Below are 15,659 nucleotides of genomic sequence, written 5' to 3'. Positions count from 1 at the left end.
GCGGAACTGAGGGTGTACTCTCAAGCTTTGCCAAGAAAATCTCCAAGGACTGGAAGAGTGCTAGTCTCCTGCTGAAGTCACAGGGCTAAAGGACTTTGTCATCTACTTGAACTGGAGCGTGGTGTTTCCAGTATTCTAAAGAAATCAGCAATCTCGACGTCGACGGACGCCGCCGAATCCAGCTTGACATCGGAGTAACGGCTCCAGTGTCCCGCTCCTTCGCCGCCGGCCGCCAGGCCTGATCGACACCAGTAGCGACGCCAGTGAGTAGCGAGTTCGGCTCCAGCTCCAAGTGACCCTGTGTCGACGCCGCCGCTGATCGCATCGAAGCCGCAGCCCTTCTCAACGCCGTGAGCGCTGCTCACTCTTGCAACGACGACATAGACGACAACGCCGTATCCTGCTTCGCCACTGTGAGTGCTGCTCCAGCCAGACTCCTGTCGACGCTGCTGCAGATCGCTCCGACTCAGAGGCCCGATTGACTCTGAAGACTCGACGCCGATACATCTCGACGCCGTGGACCATTGTTTCTTCATTTCCAAAGGTACTGTGTTTGTGGGGTCTGTTTCGACTCCGGGCTCGACGTAGCGCTCCTCGCGTTGGACGACGAACCTTTGGGATAACTTTGCCTCAACGTCATGTGACTCCTGTGGGGGTTACATTGTTGCCAAGAACTGTGCTTTAAAGAAGAAGATTTACTTTTGTTGCTAAAGAACCGTTTACTAAGAAGAGACTTTACCTGAACTATTATTTTTCCTTCCAAAGAGTATTTATTGAGATTGTGGTATATTTTTGTCGTTATTTGGTCTTATGCCAGGCCTTATATAAACATCCTTATTTTTATAATACCTTCTGTGTTGTGTCCATTTGTGGTGTATTCACTTTACTACTGTATGTGGTCATAAATGCTTAACACACTGCCTCTGAGATAAGCCTATCTGCTCTGCCAAGCTACCAAGGGGGTGAGCGGGGGTTATCTGAGTGTGTGATCCCCTTGCCCCGACTAGAGGAGGTGGGTCCCTATTTGTCAGAAGTGCATACCTCTGCCAACTAGAGACCAAGCCGATTTTAACACCCAGGAAGTCTAGCGGACTTGTCCTTCCTCTTAAAAACCACTAAATTCGCATCATCCCAAGATGGAGGGGGATTCTCACATTGAGCTGATGCGAAAGTGGCGAGCATATCATCCTTTATAATAGGAAAAAGCATCCGATAAACGTCCAAAGGAAGTTCATCCAGTCCAGCGGCTTTCAATCAATCAATCTATTTGAAGAGCATATGGAAGGGGGGGGGGGGGGGGGGTGGAAGCTTCTCTACTGTTCGAAGAGCCAGGTCTTGAGGAGTCTTCTGAAGGCGAGTAGGTCTTCGGTCTGCCGTAGGTGCGTAGGAAGGGAGTTCCAGGCCTTGGCGGCGAGGTAGGAGAAGGATCTGCCGCCTGAGGTTGTTCGTTGGATGCGGGTGCGGCAGAGAGGGCGAGGCTGGCAGACCGGAGCTGGTGGCGAGGGGTGTGGAAGCCAAGTCTGCTGTTCAGGTAGGCTGGTCCGGCATTGTGGAGTGCTTTGTGTGCGTGGGTGAGGAGCTTGAAGGTGATCCTCTTGTCAACGGGGAGCCAGTGTAGGTTTCTCAGGTGGGGGTGATGTGGCTGCGGCGGGGGACGTTGATGATCAGTCAGGCGGAGGCATTTTGGATGCGCTGTAGTCGTCGTAGGTGTTTGGCTGGGATTCTGGCGTAGAGTGCATTGCCATAGTCCAGCCTGCTGCTGACGAGGGCCTGTGTCACCATTCTTGTTTTGGTCAGGATCCACTTGTAGATCCTGCGGAGCATGCGGAGGGTGTTGTAGCAGGAGGAGACGGCGTTGACATGTTTGGACATGGAAAGGGAGGAGTCGAGGATGAATCCAAGATTGCGTGCGTGGTCGGTGGGTGTCGGTGCTGTCCCCAGAGCGGTTGGCCAGCAGGAATCGTCCCAGGATGAGGGGTTGGGTCCGAGGATGAGGACCTCCGTCTTGTCAGAGTTCTGTGTCAGACGGCTGCTCCTCATCCAGTCGGCGATGGCCTTCATTCCGTCGTGGATGTTGGTTTTGGCGGTGCGTGGGTCCTTGGTGAGGGAGAGGATGAGCTGAGTGTCGTTAGCGTAGGAGATGATGTTGAGGTTGTGGTGGCGGGCCACTTGTGCGAGGGGGGCCATGTAGATGTTGAACAGGGTCGGTCTGAGGGAGGAGCCCTGGGGGACGCCGCAGATGATGTCGGTGGCTTTGGATCGGAAAGGTGGGAGGCAGACGCTCTGGGATCTGTCTGAGAGGAATGATGTGGTCCAGTCGAGAGCCTTCTCTTCGATACCGGCTTCTTGGAGGCGTGTTTTTAGAGTGCGATGGCAGACCGTGTCAAAGGCGGCCGAGAGGTCCAGGAGGATGAGGGCAGATGTTTCGCCGTTGTCTAATTGGCGCCTGATGTCGTCTGAGACGGCGATGAGGGCTGTCTTGGTGCTGTGGTTTCGTCTGAAACCGGATTGGGATGGGTCCAGGATGTTGTTGTCTTCGAGGTGGCGGGTCAGTTGCATGATGACGATTTTCTCGATGACCTTCGCCTGGAACGGGAGCAGGGAGATGGGCCGGAAGTTCTTGAGGTCCTTGGGGTCCGCCTTGGGCTTTTTGAGGAGGGTGTTTATTTCGGCGTGCTTCCAGCTTTCCGGGAATGTCGCTGTTTCGAAGGAGATGTTGACGATCTTCCGTAGTTGGGGTGCGATGGCTGCGTCTGCCTTGTTAAATATGTGGTGTGGGCACGGGTCTGTCGGTGATCCTGAGTGGATGGAGTTCATGACCTTGCGTGTCTCGACGTCGCTGACGTTGGACCAGGAGGTCAGGCTGTTGGTGCTGTTGTTGTTCGGGAGAGGGGTGGAGCCTGGCGTGGTCGGGTCTGTCGTGGTGTTGAAGCTTTCGTGGATGTCAGCGATCTTGTGGTGGAAGAAGATGGCCAGTGAGTCGCACATTTCCTGTGAGGGCGGAATGTCGTTGGTCCCTAGCGCTAAGCCATCTACTGCTTTCTGTAGTTCTTGCATAGAAATTGGAGCTTCCAGCTGTTCCCTTTCAACAGGCCCTAGCTCAGATAGATCGAATTTGCAAAGGTATTGCTAAATCTGACCCTGAGCAACAGGATCTTGAGTATATAGTTCTTTATAATATGAATGAAATACCTCCATTATACCTTCCATAGTCTCAGCTGTACCACCTCTACCATCATCCAAGATTTCAATTCGTTGGGATACCTGCCTGCTCCGCAGTCTTTGAGCTAGGCATCTACCAATTATATTCTTATCTTTCTGCTTTATGTATTTTAAACTGGGTAGCTATTTCTTGACTCCAGACCCCGTTAATCCTAGCCTTGCTACAAGCTACCTTGGTTTGTGCTGCTTGACTAGCCATATTTGCACGAACCACTGAAATAAGCTCACTCAGCCTTCCTTAAATCCTCAAGTAAATCCGCCATTAGTGGTTTCTGTTGCTTCTGTTTAGCCCAGCCATAACTAAATGTTTCACCTGTTAGTCCCGCTTTAAAAGAGTACCACATCATTGGTTGGGCGGCAGATCCTCTATTATGTTCTAAGAACTGTGTAGCCCAAAGTCGAATATGACATATATATTTCTCATCGCTTACAAGCTTTTTTGCTGAATGTGAAGGATCGCTGTTCCCTCAAAATGTTAAAGCGAGCCAAATCCATAACCACGGGTCCATGATCCGACGTAATACGGGGCATTATCTGCATCTTTCCACCCACGGTTAAAAATCGAGGTAGAAAAATATAGTCTAACCTGACAAACTTATTGTGTGAAGATGAAAAAAACGTATACCCTGGATCACCATAATTCACTCCCGTCCACCCATCCACAAGACCATGTTGCTGTAACAGCTGATGCAGAGCCCTGAATACTTTTGGCTTGCGACCTTTATAGTCGGCAAAGTGAGCTTCCCATATCTGTGAATCCCCATGTATATTAAAATCAGCAAATAATAACAAAGGGGTCCCCCACAGTGCTAACAACATTAAAAAACTCCAAGATCTCAGCTTTGTCTAAGTTTGACCCATACAATGTACAGATTGTAGTCTTAGTGTCCCCTAAAATACACTCGGTGATAGCCCATCTCCTTAAATTGTCCACCCTCGCTCTACCCGTGCCTATTAAACCCCGACGCACCAGAATTGCCACCCCCTATTCATAGTAGATTGTCTAGATGCCGATAAAAGTGTGAATCCCAACTCCGATAATATCCTACGGTTAGACCACGAAATGTGTTTCTTGTAAGCAAAGAATATCAGGATTAATTAACTGCAGCTCAGCAAAAACACGTTTCCTCTTGAGGACATTGAGGACAGCCCACAAACATTAAATGAACATATACGTAGACTCCTATCTGCCATTAGAGTATGTATATCGCTGGCCATTAACATACAAAAAAAAATTCAAATATACACCAAAGTTCCTACAGCACATACTATGGACTAACATTTTACCCTTTTTACTCTTTAGCAAATGCCCACCCAACCCTTTTCACCGCAGGTGCCCCTCTACACCCCACTTCCCCCACCCAGCAGATCGCCGCTCCCACCCTGCACGTGACCCTCCCCTTCAATGAGGCATTAGGGCCAATCGCCCTTGTGATGCTCGGTGAATGGTTCACTTGGTACTCGGCCCTCCCGTATTCTTAAGTATACACGGCTAGAAACATTAAAAAAAGTTAGTACACATAACCACAAAACAAAGAGTCTCATTACATATAAAGTCCATGCCTGTATACTAGTCCTCAAGCCAAAGAGTAAAAATATTCTTTAGCTGCAGCTTCAGACGTAAAAAACTGTGTCTGTTCTTTATCGACAGTCTTTAAATTAGCTGGTTGCAGTAGAAACACTTGCAGGCCTTTTGTTTGGAACGGGGCAATCAGCGGCCATAGCTGCCATCCCTTTTCCATTGTAGAATGGCAATAGTCATGTCTCACAAAAAACTGTATCCCTTTACCAGTTCTCTTCTTATCTGGTCTAGCCAGATCATACAATGCCTGCCTAGCCAAAAAATTGTTCAAGGAAATCAATGCGGCCCGCGGTTGCTGCACCGCTTGTCCACTCCTTGCTGGTCGTTGCCGAAATGAAAATCTACACGCCCGTTGAATTTCATGCGCCTAGTTCCATTCTTTTAACTCAGGGAGTGCTTCCTCAAAAAACTCAGCTACGAATTTACGAATATCATGCCCCTCAAGTCCTTCTGGGAGCCCAAGAATGCGTAAGTTATTGCGACGCAGACAATTTTCAAAATCGGCAAACTTATCATGCACAATACCTTATGAGTTTTCATGTCTGCAACAGCTTCTTTTTGGGTCGCCATCTGGTCTTCTAATGATGAAATGCCGGCCTAGGCTTCCGCCATCCTGTCAGTAAAGTCGTTACATGTTTTTGCCTAGCGTCTGACAGTATTCTGCAATTTTCTACACCCGGTGTGTGTTTTTAAATGTTCCGCTCGTGCCTCCAACCTGTGCTCAGAGATGGATCTATAAATTTCTTCTAGCGACACCTGGGTTGGTATCTCCACAAATGGACCCCCACTTGCTTGGCCAGATAAGTCAATTCCCTCTAGTAACTGTTCCCCACTAGGAAGGTCCCAGTCGGGCGTTTCTATAATTGCTAGTCCCGCAATTCCTTCCCTATCTTTTTTCCGAACAGTAAGTTCCTCTGCAGATACACCCCCGGAGAAGTGTTTTTAATGTGACTGTCATCCATAATAGTAGGGGTAATATCTCCAGATCTTTCTTCCTGTGATTGAAGATCTTCTTCCAAATCAGATCCTTCTGAATGCTCTGAAAGCGAGTAAAACTTGCTGTCTTTACTTATTATAGGCTCATTCACATCTTCACTAACAGTGCCATTGTTGTCATCCGTTAAAATGCATTCATTACCATCAGCTACAGTCTGGGATGTTTCATCATACGCTAAAAGAGCATGTCTCTTCTCCGAAGGTGCAACGGACACATCATTAATTTATTACTTTCGGACGGTACCGCTGGAGTTGACACGAGCACAATTAGTGCAGCTGCAATCTGTTGCAGATAGGTTTATCTGGGGCTGGAAGAAAGCTCAAAATGCTTCAAAATATATGATGTTACCACTGGTACATGGTGGGTGGGGAGTGCCCAATTTTGCTTTTTATTATCTGGTTTATTTTTTGCTAAATATGCAGTATTTGGTTATTGGGGGTGAAACAAGGCTGTTTAAATCTCCAAATATCTATCAGATGTTACTAGGAGCTCAGGTGCGCGAGGCTTTGCTTAAGTTTTTTGAACCAAGCTCTTTTAGAAGAACACGATTTTAAACTGTACTTGCTGCAAATAAAGCTTGGAAGTGGACGCGTAAAATAAGATCAATAAATAGGGTTTGTTATTATACGCCTCTTGACTCCACAGAAATATTCCCTTTGATATTCTGGGATACAAAGATGATGACTTGGAGGGATAAGGGGATACGTCGCCTAGGAGATATTTATAGTGCTTGGGGAATTGTTTCTTTTGCGGAACTAGCCAAACAATTTACAATATCTAAGAATGTTTTCTTTAAATATTTACAAATACAGGACTTTATTCATAAACATTCTAGACATTTGCCCATTTAAACTAATGAACTCTTGGAAGCTTTGATTAAAAGTGCTAAGATTGGGACTCTTTATGATATATTACTGGCAATGCATCGGGATGATATTCGAGATTCAAGATGAGAAGTGGAGGGATAGACTTGGCAATCCTGGTTTATTTGTGCAAGAATCGATAGATATGGCTAGCAAAGTTATACTGACGGCAAATTTACGCACCCAACACTACAAAACCTTGTTTTATTTATACCATACACCTGCTAAAATGATGAAGTGGGGTGGAGTTTATGATGGGAAATGTTTCAGGTGTCAGTCGGATGTAGCAGACATTGTACATATATATTTTTATTGTATTGTTTTAAGACAATTATTCTCATGTATTGCACAATTTCTGTCGCAAACGACGAGGGTTAACGTCTCCATCTCCAGAGAGATGATGCTATTAGGGGTGGGTGAGGACAGGGAACCTACGCAGACTTGCTATCCATTTCGATATTTTATTTTTATGGCCATGGCTGTTGCTCGACTAGGTGTGGCTGTTGCTCGACTAGGTGTTGCTTCGATGTGGCTGCAACCAGAGGCGCCATCATATGAAATGTGGCGAGCTAAGTTTTATAATGTGTTTAATCTTGAATTTAGTTTGTATCGTATTAAATCGCTGAAGAAAAAACAATTAGGGATGAAAATTTGGCAGCCCATGCTACAACATATGGAGATGTCGCTCTGAAATGATGCTCTATATGATTTTTATTTGTTGATTTTTTACTGAATTCTGTAATACCTCTACAGCACTCTGATCAATGTATGATTTACAATCGCTATATGCTATGAACGGAACAATAAACAATATTAAAAAAAAAGAGATAATCCGACTGCCACTTTTTTTTTGTTTTAATTGCGCAGGTTGTGCGTGGTGGCTCTGCCCAGTACAAATCCAGATTGCTCTGGTCGGGATATGAGAGGAAGCAGGGGGAAGACCCACCAGGCAATTAGCTTAGCCAGGATTTTATTATCCACATTGCTCATGGATAGTGGCCTGTATGATTCACAATGCAAGGGGTCTTTGTCTTGCTTTAGGATGTTAAACAATAGGCATCTCTCTAAGTGACAGAGGTAGCTCACCTCTTTCCACTGACTCGCTGTAAACGTTGATAGGATATCGTGCTAGGAGTGCTGAAAAATCTTTATAAAATGTAGCCGTCAGGCCATCCAACCCCCGAGCCATATTTCCAGGGAGGGCCCGATAACCTCAATAACCTCCTCCTCCATAAAAGGCTCAAAGAAACGCTGAGGACCATCTCCAAGCCAGAGCAGATGTATTGAGTCAAAGAAGGAATTAAGAGGGGGCTCGTAGTCACCTTGTTCTATAGAGTGAGTAAAGAGTTTATCTAGTCTTGTACTGCCTCCCGACCTACCACCGGCTCATCCCCATCAGAGCAGAGCTCAGCAATGTAGTAATTGGCCCAAGGTTTACAGAGCAGGCTGGCCAGGGTTTTACCTGCGGAATTCGTCCTCAAGACACTTCAGCTCCCCTCTGGTTGATTTTTAGAACTCCTGCTTGCTTGGCAATACAGTCCCATCTAATCACTGTTTTGAAGGCATCCCATATTGTTGCGAACAAGTCTAATGTGGCAGCGTTGTGCTCAAAGTACTCTACTATGGCTCCACAAATAGTTGACCAAAACACCTGATCCCTCAGAGCCCCTGGGGCATCGCCATGTAAACGTACAGTCATAGAAGGCCTGTATAACAAGTTCAAGGAGAATCAGACTGACACTTAATAACAATAATTTGTGGGTGGGCAGTCCAGAACTAGAAACTCAGGGCTGGGAACACGTTCATTTGCCATGCAGGGGACATTCCTGTCCCAACAGATCTCTTCTGAATTGACTTTCTTCTAGATATGTGCTATCTGTCAGGTACCCAGGGTTTTCGAAGTACAAGATTCATATTTTTATGACTTTAGTACTGAAGCTGCAATTTTACCACATGGATTGTGATTAGAAATAAAACAATATATATTACTATGGCTAACTTAGGTTTATTTAATCTTGCTACATGAAAAAAAGTGTGGGCTGACGTTACCCTTCGACTATGGTTTTCCAGTCTTAGTTTTCTAATCCTTAGAGTGTGTACACATGTCTGCATTCAGTAAATTAGCTTTATTAATGAAAACAAAAAGCAATAGGTTTATATAAAAAAGAAGGCCGATTCTTCATTTATGGGACTACCGTTTGTATTCTTAGGACCTTATCCATAATCCACAAAATAAATTATATAGACAAACGTGAAGGCAAATTATTAATGTCTGCAATTGTAACTTATCCCTACATATCATTCGTCCCATTGTAGAATGGGAACTTAGAGCTAAAACAATGTTAGACCTAATTACTTTTTCTCTCCCTCTCTTTGTCATGGAAAGACGTATTGAATTAGGATGCTTAATGACTTGGTACATATTTAAAATACTCAAGGAGTAGACACTGAACTTATTTTTGCAAACATGCTGTACTTTGATTGATTCACATTTGAATTGGACTTTCAAAAAACAGAATAAGGGCTAAACTGCATTCAAACTAAAACATGCAAAGCGAATCAACATTATGTTGCGGACTCAAAATATAGCAAGGGGTGAAATTCTGTGTTGCCAGTGCTAAGAAAGAATGTAAAACATATGTTTCTAAAGTTAAAGAACTTTTGAAAATAACAGTGCTGTTCACTCAGAGTTTTCCACCTAAAAATTATACAGTTTCTAGATGTACTACTCTAAGGATCACGTTATTTCGTTGGCCTGGCCTCCTCTGGTCCATACGAGGAATACTCTAGCACTAGGCATGGTATGGCATCTCGTGGGAGCCAACAGACATACCTACTTCTTGCCATTTCACTTGCCAATTTTTTTCCTTCCTCTTCTTAATTATATTTTGCTTAGTCTATCCTGTATTGCACTCTTAACAGTATATCCTTTTGTACAATACTGTTAGATTTCAAACAGTTTTGCCAGGAATACATCAATTTGGTCTATCGGACACTATACAAAAAGTGTCATCTTCAAGAAAATGTCATGGGGAAAAAACAAATGCAGAAGAAAGAAAATGCATTCAAGGGCTATGGCAAATGCATACTGAAAAAAAGATGTCTTTTTCTGACTTAACATTATATCAAATGTGCTTTAACATCGCTTAGGGAGAGGTGTGACGTGACGCCGTGGCCAGGGTGAAGGGAGAGGTGTGGCGCCGCGGCCATGGTGACTGACTCCGGAATCTGGGGATCCGGGGCCTGCGGCAGATTAGCCCAGCACCATGTGATCCTTGGCAATAGCTTGCTTAATCTTCCCGACGGCCCCCAGCGCCTAGAGACACTAACGGGTGATGGTTCGCGCTTTATAAATGTGGAATATTACCCCGCCAAAAAGTATTTTTAAGCAAAAAAAAAAAAAGCTTACCAATTATTCATTGATACTTTCTTTATGGGCAGGAGATATCCAACAATCATATTTCTATAGTAGGGATTTCATGATGCAGACATAATAATAGCAACTTTTGGAGCACCGCGCACTGTATTATGTAAAGAAGCAACATGACACACATTAACAGTAAGAATAGGTTTACAGACGCACATAGCAGTGCATTTGATTTGGCATCTGGTATGGAGGAGAGCAGTCTGATAGCACCCATACTCACTGGAAGGCAGGATGAGTCACAAGGTTTGTCCGAGTCATCTGACTTTGTGAGTTCTAGTCAAACTCATTTTTAGCCAACTCAAGTAGCTAAAAAGTTGCCTTCACTAGTCAAATTTCAAGCACTATCAAACCGGAGATGAAATTGGAGGCAGATTCACTTACATAGGACTTTACCAACCTTTAAAGCGCCAACACATGTGCTGTGTGTACAAATACTGTTTATTACATTAAAACCTCCCATAGTGCCTTTGCCAATGCAGGGGAAAATAGCATAAAAAAGTAATGATTTTATAAAGAACGCATATAGGAGATATGGCATTGAATGTGATAAACAGCATGGTCAGATTTAAAATGGTCCCTCGTGCATTCCAAAAGAAGCACTTCCTGGAAGGTGAAATTAAGCATCAAACAGCCAACAGTATGAAGTAAGAGGGCAATACTCATTTGAGTGGAGCCAAACCCTCCCTCTGTCAGGCTCAGCAGAACCACATCTGACTATAAACCCTAAAGTGTGAAGAGAGCGGACTTCCCAGGTCTTCCAGCAACCATGATGCCGCCAATGCTAGTAAACGCCAAATAGAAGAGTGCCTTCCAGAAAATACCCTTGTTTTGAGGGGAAAAAAACTTGGCAAAAAACCTCCAGAAGCTGGTACTGCAGGCAAAGCGGCTGGAATACAGGCAGATGCAGAAACAGGAGGGAACAAGCAGAATAATAGGACAGAAATCAGTACCCAGGAAAACAGCAGGAATCACAGAAACCCACGACAGGACTGATGAAGCGGTGTGACACAAGGGCACAGGAAGTTACATTAGGGGGAAAGAAAACGACGATTGACTGGGAAAAGACCATAGGGGAGCTAAGGAGCGCTGCAATATAGGATAGGGCAAATATATTTTCTTCCCAAGGAATTCTGAGACCAAGTAACACCAAGAACATGGAGGTACGCAAGATACCTCATTGGAGCATGCCCCCAGGAGCAGTATGGAGGGGCAGAGGGCCACACCCTAATAGCTGGAGCAGTGCTGCGCCTGCCTGAGCCTGAACTAAAATCCGGGGTGGGGCATGACAGTGGCGATACAGTAAGCCTCTGCATCTTCCCATGATTTTTCACTCAGAGGATTGCCTTTCCAATGAATCAGGAACTGGAGTTTATTTCTGAAGAAAGGAGTCACAGATTTCATGGTCCTCAAACTCATGAACATCATTTACCAACACCACGGAATGGACATTCCACTGCTGCAGCAGTTGAATCTTAAAAGCTCACTGTATTAATGACTTTAAGAATCTTGCTAGGGCAATAGAATATAGGTTTGAATTTATTGTGAGACAGATAGGCTGGCAAAAATGTAGAAGATAGCCAAACTTTATTACCCACCTGATAATCTGGTGCAGGTGTGCAGTGTACGTCGAAAAAGGCTTTCATCTAAGATTTAGTGTTGTGAAGATTGAAGGAAATCTGACGACATATGGTTTGTAGCCACCTAAGAAAGCTGCTAGCACCAGGAACCAAGACTGGGTCCTTCAAGGTAAAGGGGAAGACCCCTAGGGTTGCAAACCATGAAGACATACAAATGGAGAAGTGATGGTTTTTGTTAAATAAAACCAATAAACAATAATCTTTCATACAAATGGAGAAGTCTTAGTGCCACTATGGACTGGGTTGTTATATGGGAATACAGTAAGGGGTAAAAATGATGACCAGTCAGTCTGGTGAATTACAAAAACATCTGAGATATTGCTCTAACCCCAGATTGACCCGTTCTGTTTGGCCATTGGTCTGGGGATGAAAGCCAGATGACAGGGCTACTTCAATTTGGAGGGATTTATCCAAGGAATTCCAGAAATGGGAAATGAATTGTGCACCTCAATAGGAAACAATAACCTGGGGAAGAAAGCCCATGTAACCAAAAAGGTTTGCTTCAAGAACATGGGTTCCATGTTGCTAACAGTGGGCAACATCTTTAAGGTGGTAGCATTTCCATTTTGGAGTAGGAATCAACTGTCCCCATGAAACATTGATTTACATCAGTTGGAGGGAGTGCTACAATACAGTCTGTTGAAAGGGTATGCCAGGATGCAGGTGGAATAGGTAATGGATGAAGGAGCCCAGAAGTGCGAGAATGAGATGTTTTGTGTTGAGCACAAGTGGGATAAGAGTTGACAAAGCTCAGTGTCTTCAAAACAGAGGGACACCAAAGGGAACTTTGTAGGAGTTCTAAAGAAGCCTTAACACCCTTGTGTTCTGCGACTGGTGAATCATGACACATTTTAAAAGAAGACTCAACACTTCGGTAAGTACTAACAAATACTTTACTTTCTATAACATCTAGCTAACTTTATGGACTAGACCTTTAAGTGCGTTTCAGTCTTGCTTTGTAAGTGTGGATTATGCTGCTTGTACTTGCTGAAGAAAGTATTAGGTAGTTCCAATTATTCATTGTGGAGCATAAAGAATCCGACCTAAGGCAGAAGAACGCTCAGGATACCTTTGAGCCAGGTTATCTGCAAGTGTATTCTTCGTGCCCGGAATATAAGGGTTGTAGAAATCGTATTGTTAGGAAAAATAGGCCCTACATGCTTACCAACTAGTTCCAATAGTTTGTGATCCAAGACTGAGCAATTTCATTCAGAATCAGACAGCTGAGACTATTTTGATCCATTGATATTCCTGCCTTGGTTACATGGAAGCCTAAATATTCCACTTCAGGGCAGTGAAATTTGCATTAGCCCAGTTTACAGAATTGATTTTGTCTCATTGTAGTTAAAACTCGAGAGACATGCGCCCATGATGTAATCAGGCTTCTTTGGAAAATATCAATATGTTGTTGAGGTAAACTATGACAAATTGGTTAAGCATGTCAGAAAATACATGATCAATAAAATGTTGGAAAAATGCTGGGGCATTGCTTAACCCAAATGGCATAACCAAATACTCATAATGACCTGAGGTGGGGGTTCTAAAGGCTATCTTCCACTAACCTTACTCGATTCATGAGAGATAAGCCCCATGGAAGTCTAGTTTGGAAAAGATTTCAGCACCCCTGTCCAACTCTAAAATATCCTTGATCAAGGGAAATGGACATCTATCCTTGATGGTGATTTTGTCTAGGCCTCTGAAGATTATGCAGTCTCAATTCGTTTGACTTCTTTGGAACAAAAACCATAGATGATCCTGCTGGGGATGACGAGCTGGTAATCAATCCATTCGGTAAGTTCTCTTCTAGGTATTGTTTCAGGGCTTCCTTATCGGTTTCTGAAAAGGAATAAATTCTGCTGAAGGGAACAATAGGTTCGAGCTCCGTGGAAATCAAACTCCCTAAGAGGAGGTAAGGATGATTCCTTAGGTTTCTCAAAAACATCAGAGAAGGATTGATAATGAGCTGGTACCACTTGATGGAGATTGATATTTCTTGAATCTATAGGTGTCGTATGAGCCATTTCTTAAAAAGCCGAGTAATCTTCAAAAGGATAATAACATTTGTGGCAGAATTGGGAAGATAAGGCTATGGTTCTGGTCATTCAATTTAGGCAAAGATTATGATGCGACAGCTTAGGATCTCCTAGAATCAGGATATGGTTGGATGAAGCTATGAGATCGAAGGATGTGGTCGCTTGGTATTTGCCAAAGCACCGTTTCAGTGGAACTGTCATCTCTTTGACTAGTCCCGAAACCAAAGGTGTCCCATTTCCACTGTCTGAACTTGCTCTGGGATGTCCTAGGGAACACGAGGAATGCTGTTTTTTCAAGCCCAGTTTTCATCCAGGCATAGGCCACTGGCCCTGCTGTCTAAAAGGCAGAGAACATTTTCTTTCATGCCACTAGGTAATTCCAATCCAATAGAAGGGCCAAAAGGAACAAAGAGGCTGGTGAATCCCAAGATTGTCCTATAAAAAGGTACTGAAGCGATTTCTGCACTTTCACACCAGACGGGAGCCAGCATTTCCCGAAGACCTTTGTGGCCGAGCAGGGCATCCCTGGACTAGGTGTTCAGAAGACTCACAATACATAGAGTCCATATTTACGACTGTGTCCCCTTTCAGAATTAGATAACGCTCCTCTTGCCACACCAATTTGCATGGGCTCTTCTCCCAGAGGGAAGACTGATTTTTTTAGGGGAGGTCTCCATCTGACTGGCAGGCACTCGGTGCTCCTGGGAATTGTAGAAGGCTGTCCTTTTCTCTTCTCAGAATGGCAATCATGTAAGTGATGTTCAAGCAGGAAGGTCGGAATAAGCTCACCTAGACTGGAGTAAACCAGTTCATCTTTGATTTCCTCTGAGATCTCTGCGAAAAAAGGTTACAAGAGTGCATTCTACTGTGTTGCCTCAGCAGCTAACTAATGAAATCGGGTTATATAGGTGAGAACATCTTGGTTTACTTGTAGAATGTCACAAAGCACTTCTTCTGCAGGAAACACCAAATCCGGCCTCTCAAAGATTTGTCTGAAAGCATTTTAAAGGTTTCCATAGTCTGTGAGGCAGGGGTCTTCTGTGGCTACTAACAGGGTCACCCAAGCTAAAGCTGCCTCAGACAAGGCACTAATAAGGTAACCAATCTTTGCTTGGTACTGAGCAAACTGCACAGGCGGAAGGTGAAAGACTGTCAGAGTCTATGAAATCTTTTAGCTTGTCAGATCTCCAGAAAAATGTGGGGTGGCGAAGAAACTGATGGTACATCAGAAGCCCTTGAGACAATGGTTTGACATAAAGCTGGCCTTTCATCATGTAAGAGTTGCACTTCTCGTACTTGTTGCTGTAAAGCCTGCAGCTAGGCTAGATCCTGGTGCACTGGTGCTCCTTGTACAGAATCTTGGGCTAGATCCATTTTCTCTGGGACACAATTAATTTGTGAGCACCACCATCTATCAGACTCAGCAGAACAACGCCTGGGTATAAACTCTTGAGTTCAAGGACAGCGGACTGCCCAGGTCTTCACTGTCTTGCTCTGCCAGACGTAGGAGCGACCCCTTCCAGTAGCCACAATGTTGCAGATGCTAGCAAACAGGAGCTGGATGGAACTAGAAGAATAGCAGGACAGTAATCAGTACCCAGGAAAACAGCCGGAAGTGTAGAAACCCTCAACAGGACTGACGAAGCGTTGCAATGCCAGGGCAAGGCAGTTCCGATCTCCTTTTATACACAAAACCCAGGAAATGACTTTGGGAAAAAGGAGACAATGATTGGTTGAGACACAATCATAGGGGAACTAAGGATGGCCGCCATATTGGCTAGGGCTAACATGCTTCCTTCCCAAGGTATTCTGAGAGGAATAAACAGCAAGAACATGAAGGTGCACAAGGTACCTTCTTTCAGCAAGCCCCCCAAGATCAGTAAGAAGGCGCTAAGGAC

The 15,659-nt window shown here is 44.5% G+C and overlaps 1 protein-coding gene across 1 annotated transcript in view; it reads right to left on the bottom strand.

Moving 5' to 3' along the window:
* IP6K1 (inositol hexakisphosphate kinase 1) overlaps positions 1 to 15,659 on the bottom strand; it is a 443,018-nt gene that overhangs the window by 104,327 nt on the left and 323,032 nt on the right. The window lies entirely within an intron of this gene.

Source organism: Lissotriton vulgaris, chromosome 9 (genome assembly GCF_964263255.1).
Source record: "Lissotriton vulgaris chromosome 9, aLisVul1.2, whole genome shotgun sequence".
Taxonomy (NCBI): domain Eukaryota; kingdom Metazoa; phylum Chordata; class Amphibia; order Caudata; family Salamandridae; genus Lissotriton; species Lissotriton vulgaris.
The sequence above is the reverse complement of the archived record's forward strand: the minus strand, read 5'-3'. Positions and strand labels throughout refer to the sequence as shown.